Source organism: Mus caroli, unplaced genomic scaffold (genome assembly GCF_978045245.1).
Source record: "Mus caroli unplaced genomic scaffold, Mus_caroli_1 scaffold_20, whole genome shotgun sequence".
Taxonomy (NCBI): domain Eukaryota; kingdom Metazoa; phylum Chordata; class Mammalia; order Rodentia; family Muridae; genus Mus; species Mus caroli.
The window spans coordinates 5,010,179-5,034,861 of record NW_028227275.1 but is presented as its reverse complement, the minus strand read 5'-3'; the positions used below and the strand labels follow the sequence as shown (position 1 = coordinate 5,034,861).

Genomic DNA, 24,683 nt, shown 5'->3' with positions numbered 1-24,683 from the left:
AATCTTGGCTTTTGTGAATGTGTGCATGCATGTGTGTTGTGGGATCCAAAGACTGGACTCTCTCTGTACCCCAGGCTGGCCTTACTAGATGGGGTTACAGGCCTGGCATATTGCATTTTTTAAGGAAGTCTTCTTAGTCCCTTGAACTCCCTGAGCCTCAGTGTGTTTGGTTGCAAAATGGGAACAGTAAGGACACCAGCCAGGAAGTGCAGTTGTAAACATTTCCTATCCGGGGAAAAGCCTGGCATGGCTTGTTCTCAGCAAATTGAAGTTAGGGTTTTATTATTGCTGCTGTGAGGTCATCTTGGTGATAGACAGCGCGGGACCTTTCTGTCCATACTGCTCCTGAGACCACAGGCATCATGTATTAGCCCCTCCTTCCTCTGCCTCCCCAGACCCCTGGGAAGGGCGGTGCCTGCTCTCTAGCGCCCCCAGGTGTTCATGATGGTAGTTCATGCGCTTTGTTTTCTCCCTGTGCCTTCCTCTCAGCCAGAGATCTTGGGCTAAAGGATCAGGGTCAGGGAATAAGTAAGAACCTTGCCACAAATGGAGGGAAGGAGCGTTCTGGACTCTCCCAGGAGCTTCCTAGGGGATCAACCTAAGTGGTACTCCAAACACTTCCCCAAGCCCTCAGGACCCCAAGATTCTCAGGTGTGCTGGCTCCGCGGCTCAGGCCCTCTGTCGAGCTCCTAATTCAGTGACCTGTGAGTTCATCATAGAGGAAGAGGATAGGGCTATGATGATCACTCTCTGATATGAAACTTAGGGTTGTCCCTCTCCAACTCTGTTTATCTGAGGTGCCCACCTTTGACCTCCAATGCAAAGTCAAATGTCACCTCCTACAAGATGCCCTCCTGGCTCTCGGACAAGCTCTGGAACTCCCAGAGGTCTTTTCACAAACGCACTAGAATTTGCCAGTCTGCCTATCCTACATGGTCCTCCCTCTCTTCCCTGACAACACAGAGCTATAATATAGTAGACGCTCAATAAATACAGGCTGGACAAAGACATAGATGACTAAATGCCTGTTCCCGCATTCTGCTGGAAGTTTCAAGGAAATTATTATCCATTAGATCTTTGCATCTGCCTGCTGTGGCACAAGTAGTCTGAGATTAATGACAGCAGCCACAATAAAAGAAACAACATCCCTCCCCGCTGGACTCTCCTTGATTTATTGAGGCCTGGCTTACAAATTGGATTTGGTATCCTTGTCTTTACTGCCCTCTTGTGGTACAACATTGCTACTGCATCCAGGAAAGTTTAGAAACGTCATTAAAAGCAAAGACGCTGTTTTTACCCCCTGGAGTAATGTTTTTAGAATTCCTGAATCAGTTCAAGCCAGGGTCCCACGCTCTGTATGCATCTGTGACATTCAGTCCATATTCCCAAATTATAAGGGAGCTGTAAGAATGATAAATAGGCCCAACCCTAAAAGAGCATCGTTGTAGACATCCCATCTATTCTGGATTAGAGCTGTTGGATACTTCAGTGTGGCAGGGAAGGATATAATAAGTATATAGCAAGTTTCTTCCCATCAAGACATTAAAATAACGGTAGAAATCTCATCCAAAGCAAGTGGCTGCAGATCACACCAACCATCCGGAATATACAAAGAAGGAGACTGAGATTCATGTAGTCTAACTGCCAAAGTTTGGAGCCAGACACTGGTCCCACCACACTGTCTAGTTGACTCTAAAAGGCTGCTTTATCTCTGTGAATGCTGTTTCCCCAATATGGTTCAGCTGGAAAACCTGCTATACAGAGTTGTGACAGTAAGTGAGAATTTGAAATGACAGGGCCAGGACTTTAGGGTGCTGCTGGCATCCAGTGAGCTCTGATATGAACTAGCCATAACTACAATAAGTCCTTAACTGTCTGGTGCAGATCAAGAGTTGAAGGGAGTCAGATCTCTCACACACACACACCCCAGCCAATAAAATAAGATGCTTGTTGATACGGTAGTCCTTGATAAGTTGAGACAAGCAACTGTTAGAGGCTGCAGAAAGAGACAAACATCCATTGGCTCTTAAACAAAGTCTACTTCCATTTCTCCTCTTCTATCCACGGTAGAAATCTCTAATCAGTAGTCTGCCTTTCTTTTACCCATGGCAGACATTATTCATCAATAACGTCTTCTTCCTATAACCGCAGCAGACATCACTAATCGATAGCTTCTGCCTACACTCATGGATACATTGTTAATCACGACTCTTTCACGTAGACCATGTATCTATTTCAGAGTATACATCACAGAGGGCTCTAGGCACTTACAACAACTGAGCCGAGTGGGAAAATGTCAGACAATGGAAACTATCTTTCCAGGTCATGGCACCTGGGTAGATTAAAGCAGCACTGGGGAAGGAGGAAGGCATTTTAGCCAGAGGCAGTGGAGTCAGAAGAAGTGTGAGTGAAAAGACAGATCTAAGAGGAAGAGGAAGTAAATTAAAGATGGGCTGGGTTATAGAGCCCTTGACAGCTGGCTTTGGAGAAGTCAGAGACAACAGGGAACCTCACACAGCGTTGGGCTGGTAAGGGTGTGGTCGCTCTCCCCAGAGGTGCGATCTCTGTGGCAGCCAGTACCAGGTGAACTGGAAGGAAGGCTGAGCTGAGACCACCATGTGAGGGAGGGAAACCTGCTTCCTCTTGGATCCTCAGAACTGAAAGGGAAGGTGGCCACTCATGAGGCTTCTTTGTATCTGTACTCCACCTGCTGAAGGGCAGCAGCATCCCCACTAGAAAAAACAGGCTGGGGAGAGAGAGAGAGAGAGAGAGAGAGAGAGAGAGAGAGAGAGAGAGAGAGAGAGAGAGAGAGACACCTTTGAGGGTTTTGGGACATCCAGCTGTACTCCACCTGCTGAAGGGCAGCAGCATCCCCACTAGAAAAAACAGGCTGGGGGGAGAGAGAGAGAGAGAGAGAGAGAGAGAGAGAGAGAGAGAGAGAGAGAGAGAGAGAGAGAGAGAGAGACCTTTGAGGGTTTTGGGACATCCAGCTGTGACTGCCAGTGGGTAGTTAGCAAGGCGTTTGGAGCCAGCTCTGGAGTCACAGAGAGGAAACATGGAAGGTGGTTAATACTTCCTGAGTCCAACCTCATTTTCTCTCAAAGCAGCCTAAGTAGGAAGAGAAAGCCAGAGACAGGAAACAGCTGAACTGGGTGAAGGTCAGGCCTTAATTAAGAGCCATTCTCTACGATCTGCTTATTGGAAAAGACACTGCATATCTGGGTCAAGTGTCCCTTTCACATCCTCTCCCTCCCCCCAAAAAAAAATGAGGAGGAAAAAGAACTTTTTTGGTAGTGGGGTTTGAAGAGTCTCATACACAGGACCCCTAATGTCCCCGCTGCTAAGAAAGAACGTACACATTTAACTGGAATAACCAAGCAATCAGAAGCAGGGTCAAAGTGACAACCCCTTTATTCCAAGACTCCGTTTCCTAATGGGTAACAAGGTCCCTCGAACTTGAAGGTCAAACAGACTTGGGTTTGAACCTCAGCTCCACCACTTCCTAGCTGGGTGACCCTGGACAAGATACTTAGCCTTTCTGAACCCCGATTCCCTCATCCATACAGCGGGGATAATAGAGTGTCTAGTTCACAGGGCTAGGGTGGCAGTCAAACGAAGTGATGCATATGCAGGCTTTAGTGCGGGACTTGACACATAATTGAATGGATTAGAATCGTCTTTTTATCCAATCACCTACCTGCTTTAGGAACCAATTTGAAATGCCCAATCTGTCTTTTCATGGCTGACATGGCTCCTTGCACCTGCCAGGGATACAGAGAAACACAATTCTGAAAGCCAATGGGCTAAGCGCCTTTCATCTCTGTCCTCCACACCATCCAGGAAGCACAAAGTTGAAAAGGACCTAGGGAAGCCACAGAGAGCTTCGCTCATAGCCCCCCTGGGAGGATCAGTAGGCTTTGTCATCTGCCCTCCAGGACTTGAAGAGGGGGCAGTTTGCCAAGGGAGGGTTAAAGTAACATTCACAGAGTAACTAACTGTCTTATCAGGAAAGTGTGCTACACTCTGGTACCCACTCCACCTACATCAAAATCTATGAAGAAAGAGTCACCCCACTTCACACACGGTCACTACAGTCCAGAGACCTTAACCAACTTGCCCAAGGCATTTCTTTAAATATCTGTGTGAGGGTGTCTGGTCCCCTAGGATTGGAGTCGCAGACAGCTGTGAGCTGCCATGTAGGTGCTGGGAATTGAACCTGGGTCCTTTGGAGGAGCAGTCGGCGCTCTTAACTGCTGAGCCATCTCACCAGCCCTTGCCCAAGGTCTTAAATTAAGTAAGTTGAAAAGAAAGATTTGAGTAAAGGCAACTGGGCTTCAAAGACCACACAGTTTCCTTGGGTGAGCGCCTCTCTTTGGAATGAACAGAAAGCAGAGATAATTTATAACTTACCTGTATTAACCACCTTCCCTTCTGAAATAGCCAGTCTCCCCTTCTGTACCTTCCAGTAGGAAACAGTACATCTGTTCCTATATTCTCCTTTCTCCAGCTGGTGGAGCAACTACAAGTGTAACAGACTGACTTATTCCTTACCCTCCATCCATCCTACAGCAAGACGGATGAGGGCAGGCAAGACTGGAGAACCCCCACCTCCTGCCAGGGGCTTAAAGACTGAGAACTTCTCTTAGGGTCTTAGCAGAGATCTCAGGCAGAAACAGTAGACAGGGGGGAGGAAAATGACCTTCAGCCTGGAGGGTCTTTTGAAGTAGGGTGCACAGACACACACCCCAGGCTCTGCTGAGCCTGGACCACTCTGAGTCTAGTCCAGGCATAGGACAATCACAGAAGGGAATCTGGGCAAGCCCATTCACAGGTTTGCTCTTTCATCCCACCCATATTTGTGAAGTGTTTTTGCTGTGCCAAGAGTCCTTCTGTGAGCTGAGGACTCAGAACCAAAACAGAAAGACTTTCCAGGGACACTTGGGGACAGGAGTCTCCCAGGGAAGGTACTGCTTGGAAAACCAGACTCACGGTGCCTTATCATGAATGTCTGTGTCATCAGGACCAAACACATCAGGACTCCTCCAATACGAGGAGGGAAAGATTTAGACTCTCAGCTTCTGAGGGCTTTCAGTCCATCCTGGCCGGGAAGAAGGAAGGCACCGTTCTGTCCAAAGCAGTGGGCCCATGAGGTAGGATAGCTCTTCACACAGTGGCTAATCTTAAAGTAGAATACACAGGCCAGGACCAGGGACTGGTATAACTGTTGAAGGCCCACCCCTCATGCCTCTTTCTACCAAGCAGGCCCACCTCTTACAAGCCCTATGTTCTTCAAAACAGTACCATAAACAGGAAACTAACTTTCCTGAACACAAGCCTGTGAAGATATTTCAAGTTCAAAAGCGCCATGGCCCCCTTTACTACAGACTCCACTGGGAAGACACTGGCAAAGTGACTCTATCTAGGCCTCGGGAGAAAGGAGGTGACTACTGGCGTGAAGTCCTGGTCTGAGTGGGTCACCTGTGGACCATGTGCCCAGCACTCAGCTGGCCTTCTTCCTTACCCATCCCAAGGAAGCTGTGTGCTGCCTGCAGCTCAGCTAAGCTGAAGGTTTGGAGAGCTGCCTTCCTTCTTCATATCTTTTCAAACAGCATCAGGTCGTGGGGACAAAGGCCCCCGGAGTCCTCCTCTTTGAGGAACAGGCAAAATATTACAAAGGTCACACACACAGATTTGAAGCCAGATTCATCTTGGTTCCAATCACGGCTCTGCCCCGTGGGCAAGTGTCTTAATCTCTCTGGGCTTCAGCTTCCCCCCCCTGAGCACAGTAGAGGATTAGAGGACCTTCCTCACAGGAACATGGTGACAGTGATGACTTCAAGGCTCTTAGCATAGCGCCTGGCACATCGGAGCCCGCGACAAACGGTAGCTGTTACTACAATGGATTCAAACGTGTTTTTCATCACATTCCTGTTCTTTGAAAATCAGAGTGAATTTAGAGGCAGAGGGCTTGGCTTAGAATCTGGTCCTGCCTCACCTCGCTGTTCTTTATGTCCATCTGTAAGCCCCAGGCCCCCTTTCCTGGTCACTGAGAAAGAATATCTGCCCTACTGTGTTGTGAGAATTAAATACCATGAAGGATGGGCGAGGGTTTTGAACGTCCAGAGCGGTATAAGTGAAGATCAGGAGCCCAGTGTTCCAGCCTCCATTTTATCTCTCTGGGATAAGCACTGTCTGATACTCAGTGCTCCCTGACTAACCCTCCCTCCTCCCTTGACTCCCAGAATCCCTCTGGCATTAGTATTCCCACCCTGTCCAAATCTTTTTTGACTCTTCCTGTCTCTGAGGACATCCTAAGTCTCCCAAGATCAGCCGGCACCTCATATATTCAGTGTATTTCCAAGTCCCATTTGCTGCCCTGAGATGCATGCTGGTCTTTGAAGTCCCTACATGTGCAGCTTGAGGAAGAAGAGGTAGAAGCTAGCCTAGCTTGTCACCCTTGGTGACAAGTCGCAGTCCACTCCTCTGGGACAGGTTAGTAGTAAAATCGTCATCGGGCCTCTCATCCTTCACCCTGTGTCTGCCCTTGGCACCTCCACGCTTGTCGAAGCCGTTTGAGACAGATCGGGCAGAGGCCTGTCCAAAGACATCTACACTCAGGGGAAACCCAGCAACCAGTGGCTAGAATGACAGGGGTGGGAAGCCCATAGAGTTGGCTGGTTAGAAGATGGGCCCCAAAGGAATGGATATTTAAAGAGCAGAGTTTCATTTACGGAATATGTGTCTATTTATGAGGGACTCGGGGCAACGAAGCAAAGAAACAGGACAACGGGCCACCAAAGGAACAGTCTGCCCAAATCGAGCTGAACCGACGAATTTATTGGGGTCGGCGACAGGAGCATGGATGGGAGGTTACTCACAGGCCGCTACATAACATGAACCGTTGCATAACCATAAAGCCCTGCCGCCCCGTTGGCGTAGGTGAGCACTCAGAAAGGCTGTACTCCCAAGTCTCCGGCACAACCTGGAAGCAGCTCCACCGAGAAGTCTCCTCTGCCAGGCCAGTGTTTATTGAGTCTATAGCTCCACCCACAGGGGGTTACTGGGAGGTCTGTATTTTCCCTTGTGTGGCGATCCTTCCGGCTCCCTTCTGTGTGGAACGGCTCTATCTGGAGACAACTCGTCTAGACAACGCACCTGAATATGGTAGGAAAGGAGAAATGTGGGTTCCAGGATGAAAGAAACACAAGGAACATTCCAAACCTAGGGAATGTGGAAACCTCGCAAGAATACGTGTAGTGTAGTGGGAAGGCAAGCGAGGCTGGCACAGAGCTAGCCAGGCACATGCGCTGTCCGTGGCTGGCAGCAAGGAGGCAGGCGCTCACTGGAGCCTCGAAAAGAAAACCAAATTAAGCCTTTGTCTTTCTGGTGATCCTCGTGCGGGGACAGCTTAACCTAGGGCCCCATCTAGAATATTCAGTAATGCCCTGGCTTATTTCTGATCACCAGGAAGTTACTGAATGAACAGAAGTTGGAGACAGTGCTAAGAATTCTCAGGGGCACAAGGACAGTCCTACAGGGAGAGAGATTCCCAGGAAGTGCTCCGAGAACCCTGGTAAAGACCCAAGGTTTGACAAAGTTCTCTCAAGAAGGTCCATTTGATTCTTAAAAGCCGCAGCCATGTCCCTCAGATATTAAGTCTCCAGGGTAAATAGTCCCTGCACGGCTATTTCCTTCTCTGTCTTAAGGACTTCCTGTAGGCCACTTCCTGCCGGTTGGTGCCTGCTGGGTGCCTAAGCTGAGGATGATAGATTTTCTTTCCTCTGACAAGCCGTGTGTGTGTGTGTGTGTGTGTGTGTGTGTGTGTGTGTGTGTGTGTGTGTAGCCTCTGGCACTGTGTATCTATCCTACATCCTGACTCCTGATTTATTAGCTCTAATCCCTGGGGGATGGTAAATCTTCCTGTAGGAATTCTGGGAGGAGGACTTGCCCATTATTATTTTATCAGGACACCTCTGTGTATTCTGTGGTCCCTGAGTAGATGTCACATATTCCTCAGATGATTTAGAGTGTAGACAGCCTGGGGCCTTGCTGTCCCCTAAACTGGGGGCGGGGGCATCCATAGATTCTCACGAGTGAGTCCCAGTATCTGTCCTGATTTCTATGCCTCTTCTCTCTGCTTCATGCCAACCCTAGCCTTGCACATAACTGAGACTGAAAATCCCAGGGAAGAAGGCACCGTGTTTTCCCAGCATCGTGAGAGAGTCTCTGGGAAGCTGCCGCCTGCAGCCACACTTTACATCCTCAAAACCTGTGATTCCAGTTTCCCTCCAAAATCAGCACCAATGGAGGGGGCAGGGGCTCCTTTGCGTAGCTTAGCTTGGCATGGTAGCCTTGTGGCTTTTCTCTGTCCTACTGAGATAGTCAAGCTAGGAACAGGCCATGGGAAGACTGTTGAGTCAGAGCCTCGAGATGAAATCCTGATACTGTACCTCATGACTGACGGCTCTTGGGCGGGCTCTACCCCTCTCTGAACCTCTGTTTCCTCCTCTAGAAACTTTCCTCCTTGGGTTGTGAGCAGCAAATGAAACAATGCAGCAAAAGCAGGTCCTGGGGCTGCAGGGGGATGCCTCTGTGTAAGTTGCAAGTGGGCAGGACAGTGGGGGAAAGGTGCTTCCTCTCAGGCTGAGGTAGCACTTGAACTGAGCTGATAGGAAGTCTTGGATGTCACCGCTGGATCAGATGAGGAGGGGGAGTGCTGGGCTGGTGTGTGTGAGGGTCACAGTGGCCCTCTGGCGAGACAGTATCTGAGGAGACCTGCAAGGACTCTTTTCTCTTCTGCCTGGTGCGCGGCAGTGGAATCGGAGCCCCAAGTTCTCACACTAAGTTTTGAAATCATTCCTGTTTAGCTCATCAATAGTTGCCTTATAAGAATGATTCCGGGCCTAAGAAGCATCGTAAGCCTTTTAAGCTCCGAAGATTAGGGTAGGGTAGGCGGAAGACAGATAAACAACAGACCTGAGAGTATTCTCCATGCAGAAGAGTAGATTGCTCACTTGGGTTACGTTAATCCCCACATTGAAACCAGCTGAATTCTGTTCTGAGGAAGGAGAGTGGGAGATAAGAGAAAGCCCCTCGGCAAAGCCCAACATTGAGCGGTTTGCAGACCACGTCCTTCCTATGCAGCAAAGGACACATAGACCAGTCTGTGGAGGACAAATAGAGGGTGAGAGGTAGAGGGCTGGGAAGGGCTGGGGGTTACATGGATGATGCCTGGACCTCCTGTGAAGGTGCATGACATCTTCCTTCAGCCTGGAGACCATAGGCCTGCTGGGACCACACCCTAGGAGGTCACTGCACCAGGCAATACAAAGGTCCAGAGTCAGGATGGCCAGCCTTGCTTCCTATCCCAGGCAGGAGGACCCACACAGAGGACCTCAGCACTCACCAAGAAGTCACCTAATCTCCATTCCTAGGACCTTGGCCTTCTCAGAGGAGGAAGTCTAGGCTGGAAGTCAAGGTTGACAGCAGAGGAGCCAAAACGGTGCGATAGGTCAGCTGGGGGCCCACTGAAGGGAACTGGTACATCTTCCAACTGGCCTCGGGGCTTCTTAGAACACAGTGCTCATTTGAATGTGTTGGTGGCTTATAAAAAAAAAAAAAAACAATTCAGTGGCTGCAGAGTCATCCCTAGAAAGTCTGGACTTCAACCTCTGCAGACATAATCTGGAGGAGCCTGCTGTCAGGAACAGGGATGTGGCAGGCCCTGTGTGAGCTGGGAAGCATGGAGGGCCAGTGGAGCGACCTCAGAATGGGAGATGGGCAGGCAGCTGGAGAGGCGCTAATGGGAAAGGCTTCGGACACCTGGTCCTTGCTCTCCCCTCCTGTGGAAAGTTTTAAGACTGCTGGGTATGATGTAGACCAAGCCCCAGAGTCAAGTGAGGAGGAAGGTCACACCGGCTGTGACACCAGCTGTGGCAGTGGCCCCAGGAAAGCACATTGAAAAGTGCACTGAGGTGTCCGCAAGGCCCTGATCCTCATTCCTGCCTCAGGGAAGGCCCAGCCTGCTGCTCCAGGCCCATGGACTTCAGGACACCCTTAGCTTTTGGTGCCCAGTTGCTCAATGGCTCCATCCAGGGACATCTGGCTTCTCTATAATTAATATTCTTTACCTACTTTAGTGTGGATCAAAAATGGCAGCCAGGTAGCCCTCCCAGGTCTGCCCGGTTTACATCACTATGACCTTATACAAGCAATTAAATGGAGGAAGGTTTATTCAGACTCGGTGTGGGAGCTTGAGGCTCCACAGTCAGGGAGCTGAGGTAAATGCTGGGGCTCAGCTTGTTCCTCTCTTCAGTTCAGGGCCCCAGCCTGTGAGAGGCGGCTTCCAACATTTGGGGCATCTTTCCTCCTTGGTTAAACCTCTCTAGAAACACCTTCGCAGGCATGTATGTCTGTGGTCAAGTGCAGCCGAGCTGCCTGCCAGAGGATGTGAGCCATCGCAGAGACCTAAGGTATTTCCCAGAGATCCGAGTGGGACAAGGCTGGAGGCAGACATGACAGGCATCATGGGTCCTTCCACTTCAAAATTCATGTCTAAGAAAATATGACAACCTTTTAAATTTTACCCAAAGCATAGAGTTTTACAACTAGATCATTGCAGTCAGGCATGGTGGTGCACACCTTAAAATTCAGAACTTGGGAGACAGAAACGGGCTGACAGTTGTGAGTTTCAGGCCAGCTTAGTCTATATAGCAAGTTCCAGGCTTGCTACATGTCCAGCCAGGCTACCGTAGTAAGACCCTGTCTAAGAGTAAATTAAGCTGTGTTGAAAGCATGACTTTTAAAAAAATCCACAGTGCTGTCTGACTTCTGATTGAAAACAACCCTCCCCTCAAAACCCAGAGGCAACTTCCTCTCCGTGTTAATTGTTTCTGGTTCTCTTACTGGTGATCAGGTCTCCATCCTGAGATAATCAGCTTCTTACCTTGTCTACCTGACGCTTAGCTGATGACCTTTGACCTGGGCAGCAGCAGCCTCTCGGGAGTCCTCCGCCCCTCTCCTTCCTTCACGCAGCTAAGTCAAGTCATCTCTTAGCCCCTCCTGTTGGCCCCATTCTCTAAACAATATACTCATTTTATTCAAACATACACTCACAGGTCACATAGGTCACAGGTCAACAAGGACAGCCAAGTAGCCTGTCCTGAGGCTCTTTCATCATAGTTCAGAAATGTTTTCATCTGCATGACCTCAGGATGGGTGATGAAGTATGGCAGGGTGGGGCAGATGCCTATGGAGCTGACATACATCCCAGGCCCAAGTGCAATGGTGAACTCCCAGCCTGCACAACCACACACATATCCATGTGGTGTTGTCCCATGGAGGGTCGGGATTCTGTAGAAAGCTAGCAAGCTTTGCTGGGTCCTTCCTCGACCTACTATCTCCCCTGCATTCTCAGCCTCCCAGGAATGTGACTGCCTCCTTCCCCACACCAACGAGCCGTGAGCTCTCCCAAGCCTCTTTGTGCTTGAACACTGAGAACACTGGCATGTGTAAATGGACAGTTCTCTGAATCCTGGGGCTGAGGCATCAGAGCCGCTGCAGGGATAGATGACAGATAACTATGTGTTTATAGGATCTCTCAAAGGGATGCTGATATAGAGAATAGAGCGTTTCTCTGGAGAAAGATGGAGCTGGGCCTTTCAGCAGCTGAGGCCAGAGAATGTGAAAGAGCTGGGCATACAAACAGCAGACTTGAGGAAAGCCCAGAGAGAGGGACAGGGATGTGCAGAGAGCCTGCGAAGTGATGGTGGAGAAGGATGCCAGGCGGGTAGGGAACTGGGGAGCCTGATACTCAGTTGGAGTTTGGCAGTCAAGGGAGAGTGGTCCAGATAAAATGAAGAAAAGCCACACGGGGTGGGCGCGCACCGGCCTGCTTGCCCAGGAAAGCGCCTTTATCCTTTCTAAGCACATTAGGAAGACGGCAGCAAATGATTTCACCATAGAAGCAACTTGACCCAGATTTGGATCCTGAAGGGCACTCTTCCTGGGGCATCCTCAGGGCCCCTGTTTTCTAGCCACGGGCACAGATACCCCACTTTTGTGGTCCTCACTGCAGGTGCCATCACCTGCAGCCAGCGAGTGTTTGGTAATCTGCTAGACGGAAGGGCCATGGCAGGAGAGCCATTCAAACCAAGATCCTGCATGGCACACTTTCCAGGAGGACTCTTTCATCCCAAGCTGAGAGAATGTTCCCTCACTTTAAGCGACCTCTCGGGGTGTGTGGAGTCTGGCTGGGCACGAAGATGCAGCAGCCTGGCGTGTTCTGCCCCCAGGATTCCCTGGGAATGAGAAGACAGTGTAGCAGCTCTCTATTAACTTTTATATATATATTTTTTATCACCTGAACTCATTCGAGGTCCCCCTGGCTCCACAGCAGGGGTCCCCATGTGATATCTGCCAGGATCCACCCCCACTTTCAGAGAGTGGGGTTTCTACGGCTGCCCTCCGTTTTTTCAAAGCCTTTCGCTGGTCATCAGAGACTCTTGGGTTGGGCTCTGAGAAACCGGGAGCTTCGTCTCTTCTCACCCTCTCCCTTTCCTGCCTCCTCCACCCCCTCACTTTCCCTTCTCCTTTATACTGAGTGATCTGTTCAAAGCAAGCCATCTCCTGGAAGTGCCTGCATGGGATCTGGGCTCCCATCAAAGTCACAGGGGCTTCCTGCAGCCTAGCTCGGGTGTCTGTCACAAGAACTGATGGAGATTTAGGGGGTGGCTTCTTGCTTCTTGGGGCTGCAGAGTTGGGGGCTAGGGTGGACCTGGTGGTTGGGGCCACAGTTGGCTAACAGAAGTGAGCCTTGAGCCAGGCCACCACAGTTGTCTCACCCTTGGCTAGTAAAATGCCCATGGCCTTAGATAGTCTGGTGACCTTGTATCTCTTTCTGGTAGCAGACAAGTCCGCCACTCTCAGACTCCAGTATTCTCATCTGCAAAGTGGGACTAATGGTTAGAGCATCCTCTTCTCTGATTGTTGAGCTGATGCAATGCAGTGAGATGCATGCGTTAGACACGCAGTATGTGGAGATGGCAAGGGTTCGCGCCATAGCCAGTCAGATGCCACCAGACTCTGAGCAGGTCCTGGGATGGTAGAGGAGACTCCGTCATATCCAGAGGCTACAGGAGGTGAAAGAAGGGGAAGGACCCCTAGCAAGTACCTCCTGTCACCTTCTGATCTCCATTGCCCAAGAGTGGCCAAACGCACCCAGAAGTCGAGGGCGAGAGAATCTAAGCACGGTCCCCTCTATCAGAGTGATGCAGGGGAGGCCTGGAGCTAAAAGGGCAAGCTGTGGGCCATGCGCTACATGCGCTACGTGTGATATTGTCACACTTGGGCACATGCTTTCTAGGCTGTGTGTTCATAATCGCAATGCAGAGAAAACAGCAGAGTCTCCATCCACCTTCCACGAGGGCCCTGAAGGAGAGGGAAAGCGAGGCTCAGAGTGAACCTGACCAAGGCCCAAACTCATCTCCTGGGAAAACCAATGTCTGTGGGGCAAGTGTTAGGGGAGACAAAGGCTGCATTCAGTGAACAAGGGATGGAGCATTCAGAGCTTCAGTCACACGCCAGCTTCTGGACTGCAGGAGGGTTGGGGAGTCAGATACGGAATGAGAACAATACAGAAGAGTCAGGTGTTAATAAAGGGGAGGGGGTACTCCTGTCTTCTCTGGGAACAACAACCTGGGGTGCCACCTCAAGTCACTCCTTCAGGTCCTGGAGGCTGCTATGTGCCTTTCTGGATCCAGTTCGCCCTGTGTGATAGCCCTGAGCAGACTTCTCAGTGATTAGCGTGTTGATGTGCATGACTGAGTGGAATTTGACCCATAGGTTAAGATGGCACAGAAGACAGACAGAACATGAAGACAAAGCTGGCACGCCTTCTTCTCCAGGTCTGGTCACCATCTCATGCCTACAGACGCACGTGAAGAGCCATTGTTTTCACAAGAAAACCAGCCTTCAAAGGAGGACATGGCAAGCCACAACTGTAATCCCAACACTTTGGAGGCTGAGGCTGGGGCTAGCAAGTTCAGAGCTAGCCCAGGCTATACAACGAGGGCCTATCACATAACAAAAGGCTTTGAAGTCCCTAAAGCAACCTAGGCTGTGATCTCTACCCAACCAGAACTGCTACAATAGGATAGGCTAATAGGAAGCGAATAATGTGCTATTCAGCTCTGTCGCCACCCAAGTTAGAGATCTCAAGTCCACTGAGAGCAAGAGAAGATTGCTGGTCTCCTCAGGCACTTCCTCAGGACACTAAGGGGGCCACAGTCTAAAGCAGCAGCTCTCAACCTGTGGGTTGCGACCCCTTTAGGGGCCTGAATGACCTTTACACAGGGGTCACCTAAGACGGTCTGAAAACACAGAGACTTACATTATGACTCATAACAGTAGCAGAATTACAGTTTTGAAGTAGCAATGAAAATAATTTTAAGGTAGGGGGTTACCACAACATGACGAATTGTATTAATGGGTCGTAGCATTAGGAAGGCTGAGAACCGCTGCTCTGAAGGGACAGAGCTTTGGCTATGACACGTTGCTTGACGGTTGTGACAGCTAGTTCTTGGTTGTCAGTTTGACTGCATCTGGGATTAACTAAAACCCAAGCAGCAGGGTACACCTGTGGTGGAATTCTCCTAATTAAATCATTTGGAGTGGGAAGACCACCTTGAATACGGATCTTTTGAAGTGGGAAGCCCCACTTTTAACCTGGGCCACACCTCCTGGTGGCAAGAGACACAGAAGGACATCACAGCCATCGGCTCAGGCTCTTCGGCCTCGGGCAAGTTCATTCCTCCACTGAATTAGATCCTACTTCTCCAGGATCCTAGCATATCCTGCAGACCAGCTGAGATATCCAGCCTTTTGGACTTTCTATGAGTAGACAGCCATTGTTGGATTGGCTAGACCATAGCCTATAAGCCGCTCTAACAAATCACCAACGGTTCCTCGGTGCGATGATCTCCACTGCCAACTTGACTGAACTTTCAGTCAGTGAGGAGCCACCTCTGAGTGAGGTTGTGCGTGTGTTTGCAGAGAGGCTTCCTAAGGTGGTAAGACCTCCTGTGGATGTGAGCAGCAGGGTCCCATGCGCGAGGCCTGGGCTGGGTTAACAGGAAAAGGAAGCTGAGGGTCTGACTGAGTCCACCTCTCTCTGCTTCCTGATTGTGACCTCGGTGTGACTGTTCTAAGTGCCTGCCGCCATTACGTTCCCAGCATGATAGACCGCGCTTTAAACTATACGCCGAAAGTAAAACTTTCTCTAAGTTGTTTTTCCTCAGGTATTTTGTTTCAGCACCACTCTAGGACACTGGGCATTGATCCATCCAAGGTCATATATGTCTTATTAAGCAGAGGACCCAGAACCCAGCTAGCCTCACTTGGAACAGTCTGTGATTCTGGTCTTATGACCCTGAGCAGTGGATGGACCAGCCATGCTCTCTCTAGAGGTCAGGAATAGCAGTCTAACCTTTGGGGTGGAAAAATCCTGCTGAGGGAATCCTCAGAGGGCAATCACTCGAGCTTTGATTGTTTCTGTCTGTGCGATTTACCATTTAGAACTGCTTCCTCAGCAAACTCAATCTACCGCTATAGGAAAAGTAAGAATCAATTACCCCAGATAGATAGGTAGATAGTAGCTTTGGGGGAAGAAAAATATTGGATTCTGTCCACACAGATGAGTTTCTAACAAGAAATTCAAATAATCACCCTCCTCTCGCAGAGTCTGAGTGGGCCTAGCAAAATGGGAGACAGCAAGAATGGGGCTGCAGCCTCTGGTCAGCCTGAGCCCCTCCCCCCTCACTTGGCTCCTTCAGCAACAAGGCCAGGGCTTTGGGGGAAGCTGGGTGCCACCTCTCTCTTCCTCTGGAGGTGGGAGTGGGCTTCGAGGGCGTGGTCATGGCCCTCCTTTTCATAATAGGCTGCAGCAGCCCAAGTCCTGTCTTCTCCTCCAAGTCTGTACTGATGGATTTTGTTACCACTCTGGGCTTAATTGACTGCAAAGGGGAAGTAGATGGGGAGCCCTGAATACAGACTGCCACTCACTCTTAGACACCTGATGGATTCCAGGTTCCTGGTGACTTTTTATTCCAGGTCAAACTCTCTGGTCACTGGGGACCATACTCCAGCAGGGTCCTGATGTAGGTGGACTGTGTAGATGGACCAAAGAAAGGCCTTCACTAACCCCATATCCTCCTCGGCCCTGAAGTTTAACGCCGTGACCACCCTCCCTCTGCTGTCCCCCCTGACCCCCGCCTCCCTCTTCCTATTCATTGCCTGGGTCTGGCCATCTGAGCTTGCAGCCTAATGTTGTTCATCTACATCCTCTCTGTATTGTCACTTGATACCAGACCTCTAGAATCATCTTCCTCTCTGATTCTTCTTACCTACCCCTACTCCTTTCTGAGATAAGCTCCCACATACCCTAGGCTGACCTACCCAACAGAGGATGACCTTGGACTTCCGATATGCTGGGAATATAGGCAGGGACTACCAGTACCAGGTTTATATAGCCCTGGGAATTGAATCTAGGACTTGATGCGTGCTAAGGCAAGCATGATGCACCCGAGCCACAGGTCTCTGTGGGCTAACATCACAGTGAAGGCTGGGCTGGTTTCCTCAGCAATCTCTGTCTTGCCAGCTATCAGCAGCAGGCTATTTCTCTGCCTGGCAAGGCCACCGGCCCATGGTCCCTTCTGTCTTTACAAGTTTGCCTCTCACACATTGGCATCTTTCCGACACAGCCAGGAAAGCTTTTCCACTTACTACTGTTAAGGATTCACAGCTTTAAAACAAACAAACAAACAACAAAAGCCTGGGCCCACCTGATATCTAAAGTCGCATTTCTGCCACAAGGGCCACAGAGGTGATTACATTTCCAAAGTTCCTTCTGACGTAGGAAGTTTGGATTCACGGACTCTGAGGGATGAGCGCCTTTGGAAGCCATTGTACAATCAGTGTGTTTATCTGTGTAACTAAGTGTGATCCACCCCCGGTTACCTTTCTGCACTCACCTGGAAGTCCGACTCAAACCTTTCTGGGAAGTCCTTCTTAGCACATCCCAACCATGATGCTGCTGGCCCTGAAATGCTCTTGGCCTCCTGGGTCCTCATTTCTAGCAGGTGCGTTGGTGCTGAACCCGGAACTGACTCTTACAGCACCCAGCAATCCCTGGGTTACAATGCCCCCACGTGGCTGACTTCAAGCTGCCAGTCTGAGAGCAGGAGGTGCACAGTCAGTTCTTGCAAGCCAGACTGAGCCATCTCTGCCAGTCCTGCCAGGTGTGAATGAAGCCCTGACCACTTGACCAGAGCATCACTTGTGAATTAAGAATCTCTCAAAGACTTGGTCACTTCTGACAATTCTCCACGTCAGGGTTGTCCCTGTTGGGGTCTGAAGCTATGTGCGGTGTTATCGTTTCAAAGTAACCTCTGTGAAAAGGACAGAGCAGAGGGCCGAGTTCCTAAGAAGGGACCAGAAGAAGCCCACCTAAAAGGAGACCTGGTCTCAGAGGCCTTTGGGATGCGTTGGCTTCAGTGTGACCACCAAGTCCCAAGGGCCACCGTGAGATGAGCTTAGCTTCAGGAGGGTCTGATTCTTCCTAGAAAGCAAACCAGGAATGTGCAGGGTCGTTTCTCTTGGGCTTACCTCTGCTCAGGGCCCATAGTGGGCCCATAGTCTCAGGCAAAGTTTTTCTAGTTTCTGGCTTGCTCCCCACCCTGGGAGCCTATCTGAATCTGCCTGGTGCTAGAACTAGTAGCTGTCTCAGGCTCCCTTTTTTCAGGGAATATTAAACTACTAGTCATTCGGATATTCACAGATCAGAACATAGCGCATAGACATAGCCTCTCTCCTGCCACCTACTGACGCGCATGTGACACAGCAGTCTCAACTGCAAGGCCTCTGGGGGCGGGGGCTCCAGGTTTCTAAGCCCACCTTGCTGCTCCTCTTTCTCCTTCCTTCTCCCCTCCAGTCACCCCCTCTGAGACCTGGGTTTTCTCACACACCCATAAAATGATGCATCTATTTCTATACCTTCGGCCGACAATACCTAGCACCAACCAATCACAGTGCCAGACCCAAAGTGTCCCCATGAATGGCTAACCCACCAGTGTCCTAAGACCACAGACAGGCAAGATGCCAAAGTGGCCCATCTGTAGGAAGAGAGCTATCTCTGAATCCCAGGGAAGCTAAAACCTTTCAACTTTGGTTTTAGATGATATGTGGGACTCTTTCCAAGGCCAGATATTGAGAAGACCTCCCTCAAGTGGAGACATTAGAAGACATTAGTCAGGATACATGCTGTGCTGGGGTGGAGGAAATGTGCTGGTGTGGAGACGGGCACGAGAGGAACTTGGAGTGCTGGGGAAGGAGCACAACCTACCAGCAACAGATTATTAGCAGGGCCTTTTGTGTCACATTAATCCAGCTGAACTTTGTCCTGTGGACAGTGTGGCAACACTGGTGAGCTCCAAGCAGCGGTGACACCAGACCTCTTAGGCTCTTCCATCACAGTGGAAGCAGGGCTTCGAGGCTGAGAAGCCGAAGGCAGCCGCCAAGTCCAGGCACAGATATTACAGACCTCTGCCACAGGCCTGCAGCTGAGGTGGGGCTGAGAAGGCTGAGGTGGAGGCTACCTGACAGGTGCACAAGCCGCAGCTGGCTCCTTCACATCCTCTTCACGCCTCTCTGCCGGAGGGCAAGCTCAGTCAGCAGGTCAGAGGACCACTTAAACTCCAGAGATGCAGAGCCACTCATGAGACGAAGCTGTCCACTGCCGAGCCGTTTGACAAGCAGGGATGACACAGTGGCAGAAGAGCTGCAGGGCACAGAGTACAATCACACCCCATGATCAATATGCAGCAGTCTGGGAAACTAGCCGGTCAACAGGAACAAGGAAAGAACGGGCTGCCCGCTTTCACAGGGCATTGTCCTCCAGAGCCATGCTGGCTCCAGATAACAGCGCTGTCTCCTTGGGTCAAATAAACTGTAGTTTACAGTTGGGGTTCCTGCGGTTTGAGAAAGTCACTCTCATCTGTTTCATGGTACAGAGATGCTCCAAGAAAATTAACCCCAATCCATGGACCAAGTTTCATTCAGAGTCACACTGCCCTGTCTTCTCAACTCAGGAACCTGGTTGTTACTTTCACACATAGGGAAGTGACAGCTTAAAGCTTGGGTCTATACACCTGCCAAGTACATCTTCAAACCCTTTAGAGGCAGCAGACTGACCTGGGCCAACCATGCCTCCAGTGATCATCAAGTTCTTCTGGAAATAACAGAGAGTCTTGGCAAGAGCCCCTCTCCCTGCTCTCTCTTGCTACACAGAGAGTGGCTTTACCCACAAAGCAGTTCTACAGCATGCACAGAGGCATGAAGGGGAGAGGGGCTCCTGTTGGTGGTCCTCAGGCTGACTTTTCAGGCATTCTCACAGTCCATTTAGGGAAAGGGTTATTTTGCAAGCACAGCTAAAGTAAAGGCAGTGGACAGCCAGCCTTCTTCCCACATATTTTATTCTGTACAGACTGTGGCTGCAGCGTCTGTTTGTTCCTTTGTGTCATTGTCTACCTTTAGTATTGGTCATTTATTTGAAGTGTCTTTTGAACAATCCTTATCTGACCAACTGGGCTCTTGGTGCCACCTGAGACAGTAAAATTAGATTCCACTCTGTTTCCTGGCTTGTTTGCTTGGACCCAGAGACAGTAGCATGGAAGATCCTGCTGTAGACATCGGAGGGTGCTTTCATGTTCGCAGATGAGCCCAAGCAATTTGAACTTTGCCCATCCTAACCCACACAGTTGCAACTCTATGAGGTATGTACCAATATTCCCTATGCCAGACAAAGAAACTGAAACTCAGAACTAAGGGCTGTGAGTGAAGTTGATCTTCTCATCTCCATCACACACTCAAAGCCTGTATTAGATGCACACACTCACTCTCTCTCTCTCTCTCTCTCTCTCTCTCTCTCTCTCTCTCTCTCTCTCACACACACACACACACACACACACACCAGTGAAGATAATCGCCCATGTGACAACTAGTGTCACATTACATAAGGTCCATTGTTGGAGTGCATGCTGAGGGTAAGGATTCATAGCCTGCCATGATAGATGGTGTCTTAGTCAGGGTTTCTATTCCTGCACAAACATCATCAGGACCAAGAAGCAAATTGGGAAGGAAAGGGCTTATTCAGCTTACACTTCCACATTTTCCAGGAGAAATTACAGACAAGCCAGGCATGGCAATCCACATATAATCTCAGGAGTTGGGAAGTTGAGTCAAGAGGATCATGAGCTCAAAACCAAGTCTACCAAGGGAGCTCAGGGCCAACCTCGGCAACATGCTGAGACACTTGTGTCAAAACAAAGGTGAAAAGAGAGCTGAGGTACAGCCCAGTGGTAGGGCTCTTACCTAAAACAGGCGAGGTCTCAGGCTCAATCTGTCCCCAGTCCCACAAAGGAAAATGAAAATTTAAAGAAGGAAAAAAAAAGGCAAATTAATACAAATTAAGTATCTGTTGTGTTTCAGGAAATGTTGCTAATATCATCATGCACATTGAAGCACAAAACTGATTAAAAACAGACTCAGACTAAGCAGCTAGCCCAAAGTCACTCATCAAGTCAGTGGCCATCTGATGCCAACTCAGACTGTTGCTTGCACAACACATAACCAGCATACTGATGTACTTTGGGAAGCCAGCAATGCCAGAAAATTCACTTTAGAGAGGGACTCAGAGGTCCCTCTTCCTTCAAAGTGAAGAGGCTTTGAAAATATTGGTACATTGTATTCAGAAAAACAGGAAGTTTAGACGTGCAAATCTCTAGATCCCTCCTCTCTCTTTTGGGTTTTCTATTTCATGAGACAGGATTTTCCATGTGCTAAAAGAATGCAGAATTTTACTAAAAAAAAAAACGTTTAATAAATCAAAGATGGCACTGAGAACCAGAAGCATCACACAGCCCAAGTGATGGCTCTTTGTGAGGTTGCAGATCCAGGCAGGCAGGCTGTGTTTCCACAGAATTGATTGACAGGATGTTAGCGACCAAGGGGAGAAGCATGCTCCCTGCCTTAGTCACCATCTGAACAGAGGAAATTGGAAATGTGAGGTGGAAGACTGAAGTCCCACTGAAAGTTTAAAGAAATGTAACAAATATGAATGGGCCAGTCAACTATTGCTTCAGACTGGGTTGGGCTACGTCAGTGCTCCCATATCTCTCCAAAGCTCATGGTGCATAGAAGTCAGAACTACCAGTGCGGTCAAGCTACAGTCCATGTGGCAAAAGGGAGCATGGCAGAGTTTGGAGCTTTAGCTTGACCATGAACTTTGACCAAAAGATAGCATCTGTCTTCTGATCAAACATGGCTGCCTCCTGTTCCTTCATCCATCTATGTATCTATCAAGCCCTGTATCCATCCATCCATCCATCCATCCATCTATCCTGTATACATACATTCATCTTTACCCATCCATCTATCCATCCCTCATTCATGCATCTATCCATATATACATCCATTCACATATTTACCTATCTACCCACATATCTGTTCATTTATCCAGCCAGCCACAAGCCCCATCCATTCACCCATCTATCTCTCTGTTCATCTATTACTTTATCTCTCTGTCCATCCACCCATTTATAATCCTCTTATTACCCCTCACCCATTCATTCATTAATGATCCAACCTTTAATCTACCAGATAACCCATCTGTTTATCTCCCACCCCTCACCTATCCATCCAACAGATATTTATCAATGGTTGTGTCATGGCAATCCCTAAGTGGGAGGATAACAAGAAGACAAGGAGAAGAATACATTACTTAAGTGGCAGGGCACAAAGCAAGGCTGGTGATGTAGGTGGAAGCCAGATCAAGCAGGGCCTTGTTGGAAGGTGGGGCTTATTCACAGTTCAAAAGAAAGATACTGAAGACATAGGGCTATGACAGAATCGCATTGGGTTTTAGTGGCTGGAAAATGAATGTAACAGCAAGCCAAAGTGAAAGCAGGCTGCCTGGCGTGAGGGCTGCTGAAGGGGAGCCAGTAGGTGCTGTCCACTTGGACACTTATGCGTCCACAGGGCACACAGGGCTGGAGGGACTTGAGGAACTTTCTGGAGATAGAAACGTGCCTAGGACTTGGGTTGGGGTTGGAGAGGAAAAAAGGAAGAACTCAGTGATTTCCAAGTCTGTAACTTTTAAGGTCAACACGTGTGCTGGTACTACTGAAAATGGCCAGCTTGGGAGAGGCAAGTCACTCCTTCCGTCCTTTAGCTGGCACTGTCTAAGTACTATTGTGTGCTGGGAATTCAAAACTTGTCTTGGAGAGAAGAAAAGCTGTCCTGGGTCCATCCGGCCTTCTGGTTCAGCTCTACGGCAGGGTGCACTTCCTCTGGCCATGCCAAAGCACCACCAGGAATTCAAGATTTTCAGTCTTTGGGCTTTCCCATTTTGCGCTTCCAACTCAGGTCCGTGCCTGTTGGATCATGATGTTTCTTAAAGATCAAAATTAACTAGGTGTTGTCCATGGGGGAAGTGAACCACTTCTCTCCTGTAAACATGGCTTTGGTGTGGTGTAAACCATGACAGATGTCAGATGTCTCCTTCTCCACTGGGAACAAAGCCATAGTTAAAGCAATATTGAACAAGTGTTCCTACAACAGTACTCTGGCTTTCTCTTGGGTATCGGTTAATCTGCTGAACATCTGTCGTCTGCCCATGAATCTACCTGGCCATTCCTGTGACTTCAGCCATCTCTTGTTAGACCATTCAGAGACGAGGGGTGTTTACCTAAAACCCAACTGTCCTAGTTTGGGTTTCTGTTCCTGTGATGAAACACTGTGACCAAAAACAGGTTGGCAAGGAAAGGATTGCTTGGCTTAAACTTCCACATTGTAGCACAACATTGAAGGAACTCAATCATGGCACGAGCCTGGAGACAGGAGCTGATGCAGAGGCCATGGAGGGATGCTTCTTACTGCCTTGCTCCCCATGGCTTGCTCAGCCTGCTTTCTATAGAACCCAGGGCCACCAGTCCAGGGTGGAACCACCCACAATGGGCTGGACCCTCCCCCATCAATAAGAAAATGCCCTACAGATGGATCTTATGAAGGCATTTTCTCAATTAGGCTTTCTTCTTTCAGATAACTCTAGCTTGTGTATCAGGTACAGAGGCCCTACCTGGCTTATTAGTTCACAGTAGGACAATTCTGAGGGGTACCATGGCTCCAGAACTTTCCAGAGAATAAGCCCCTGCTGTGACTAGTGCAATCCAAGACCTCCCTCTGTTTACCTGCCCCTCCCTCCTCCCCAGTGCATGTGCATCCTAAGAGCTCCACCCCAACAAACTTCCACACCCAAATCTCAGCAGCTCTGTCTCCCATGATTCCCAGCCTAAGACCACAGCGATGCTCGGGCCACAGGGACATGCTTCTTCAACTAACCCTGGGGACTTGGCTACCTCGACAAGCAATAGCAAGAGGGAAAGAGAGGGAGAAGTGACTGCTGAATAGGAAGCAGGTAACCTTTGCTGATAAGTGCTCATGGAGAAGACACCCCAGTACCCAAGGGTCTGTGTTGTGCCAAAAGAAGAGGAGTCACCTGCAAACAGAAGGCCTGAAATCCTGGCCTAGTCTTGTGCTGTGTGACCTTTAGCAACTTGCTTAGCGTCTCTGGGCCCCGCTTAACTGGAAAATGGGCCAAAACACCTTGCAGGGGAGTTAGAAAGACTTCCATGAGCTTGTAAATGTCCCTGGTGAGAAAAGCCACCCAATAAATGTGGATATCTTTCTTCTCTGCTCTGGGTACACCCCCAGCATCTCCCAGGCCAGAGAACATAGACTGTAACAACTCTGAGAACACGAACTGGCTAGGATCTTGAGCAGAGAAAAGTTAGCATCCCCCGACCCTTCCCAGGAAGTTATCGGGAGCTATAAGCACAATAATGAGGATAATGAGAAGAATTTTGCTAATTCTGCCTCACACCTGAGTTCTTACCAGGATGGCATGAAGAACCTATCTGAAACCAGCCACTCGGTGAGAGTCTTTGTAAGATGGTAACTGTCTTCCTTACTCCCCAGATCACTGCCCAACTGTAAGGTAGGTGCTTTGTAAATGCTTGCAGCCTGATTGGCTTAGCAAGCTCTCACCTTTCACCCCATAAAGACCCACACTGCTGAGGCCCTGAGAACTCACTGTATGTGCCTTCTGGGTTAGCTTTCTGAGGAAGACTGTGACATCAGTCCAGGGCCCTTCCCCTCCTGCCCAGAGTACTGTGTGTTGTCTGTGTACCTCCTTCTGTGGCAGCACTGTGAAAGCGTGGCCCTGCTGTTTGCACCCTTAAACTGGAATAGAACCAGGTTCTTGACATTAACCTGGCCCGTGGTTGCATTTGCGGCAGGACTGAGAAAATGCTGTGGAAACTCTGTTGCCAGAAACAACCTGAAATATTTATACTCTTTGGACTGTTGGGAAAATGTGTTCACCTTCCTCCCAGAGAGGCCAGTTAAGAATGCAGGCCTTCCCCAAAAGGTGGCCATCCCACAGGGAAGTCTCTACGTCACAGGCAACCCTACTCTCTTGTTAGTCCCTTCCCTCAGCACAAAGCCCTCTCCTGCACATCTCTCAGTAAAGCCATGTAGAGGAAACTGTTTTCATTTTACAGGTGGGAAAGCTG

The 24,683-nt window shown here is 49.4% G+C and overlaps 1 long non-coding RNA gene and 1 other non-coding gene across 2 annotated transcripts; both read right to left on the bottom strand.

Annotated features, from left to right (window-relative positions):
• Positions 1–6,816: 6,816 nt before the first annotated feature.
• LOC110285933 (uncharacterized) lies at positions 6,817–18,865 on the bottom strand. Its single transcript, XR_002377096.3, has 4 exons — positions 18,398–18,865; positions 9,407–9,603; positions 8,977–9,058; positions 6,817–7,155 (listed from the first exon to the last, which is right to left on the bottom strand). It is a non-coding gene; the product is annotated as an uncharacterized LOC110285933 (long non-coding RNA).
• Positions 17,800–17,927, bottom strand: LOC115030059 (small nucleolar RNA SNORA17). Its single transcript, XR_003835647.1, has one exon. It is a non-coding gene; the product is annotated as a small nucleolar RNA SNORA17 (small nucleolar RNA).
• Positions 18,866–24,683: the final 5,818 nt, after the last annotated feature.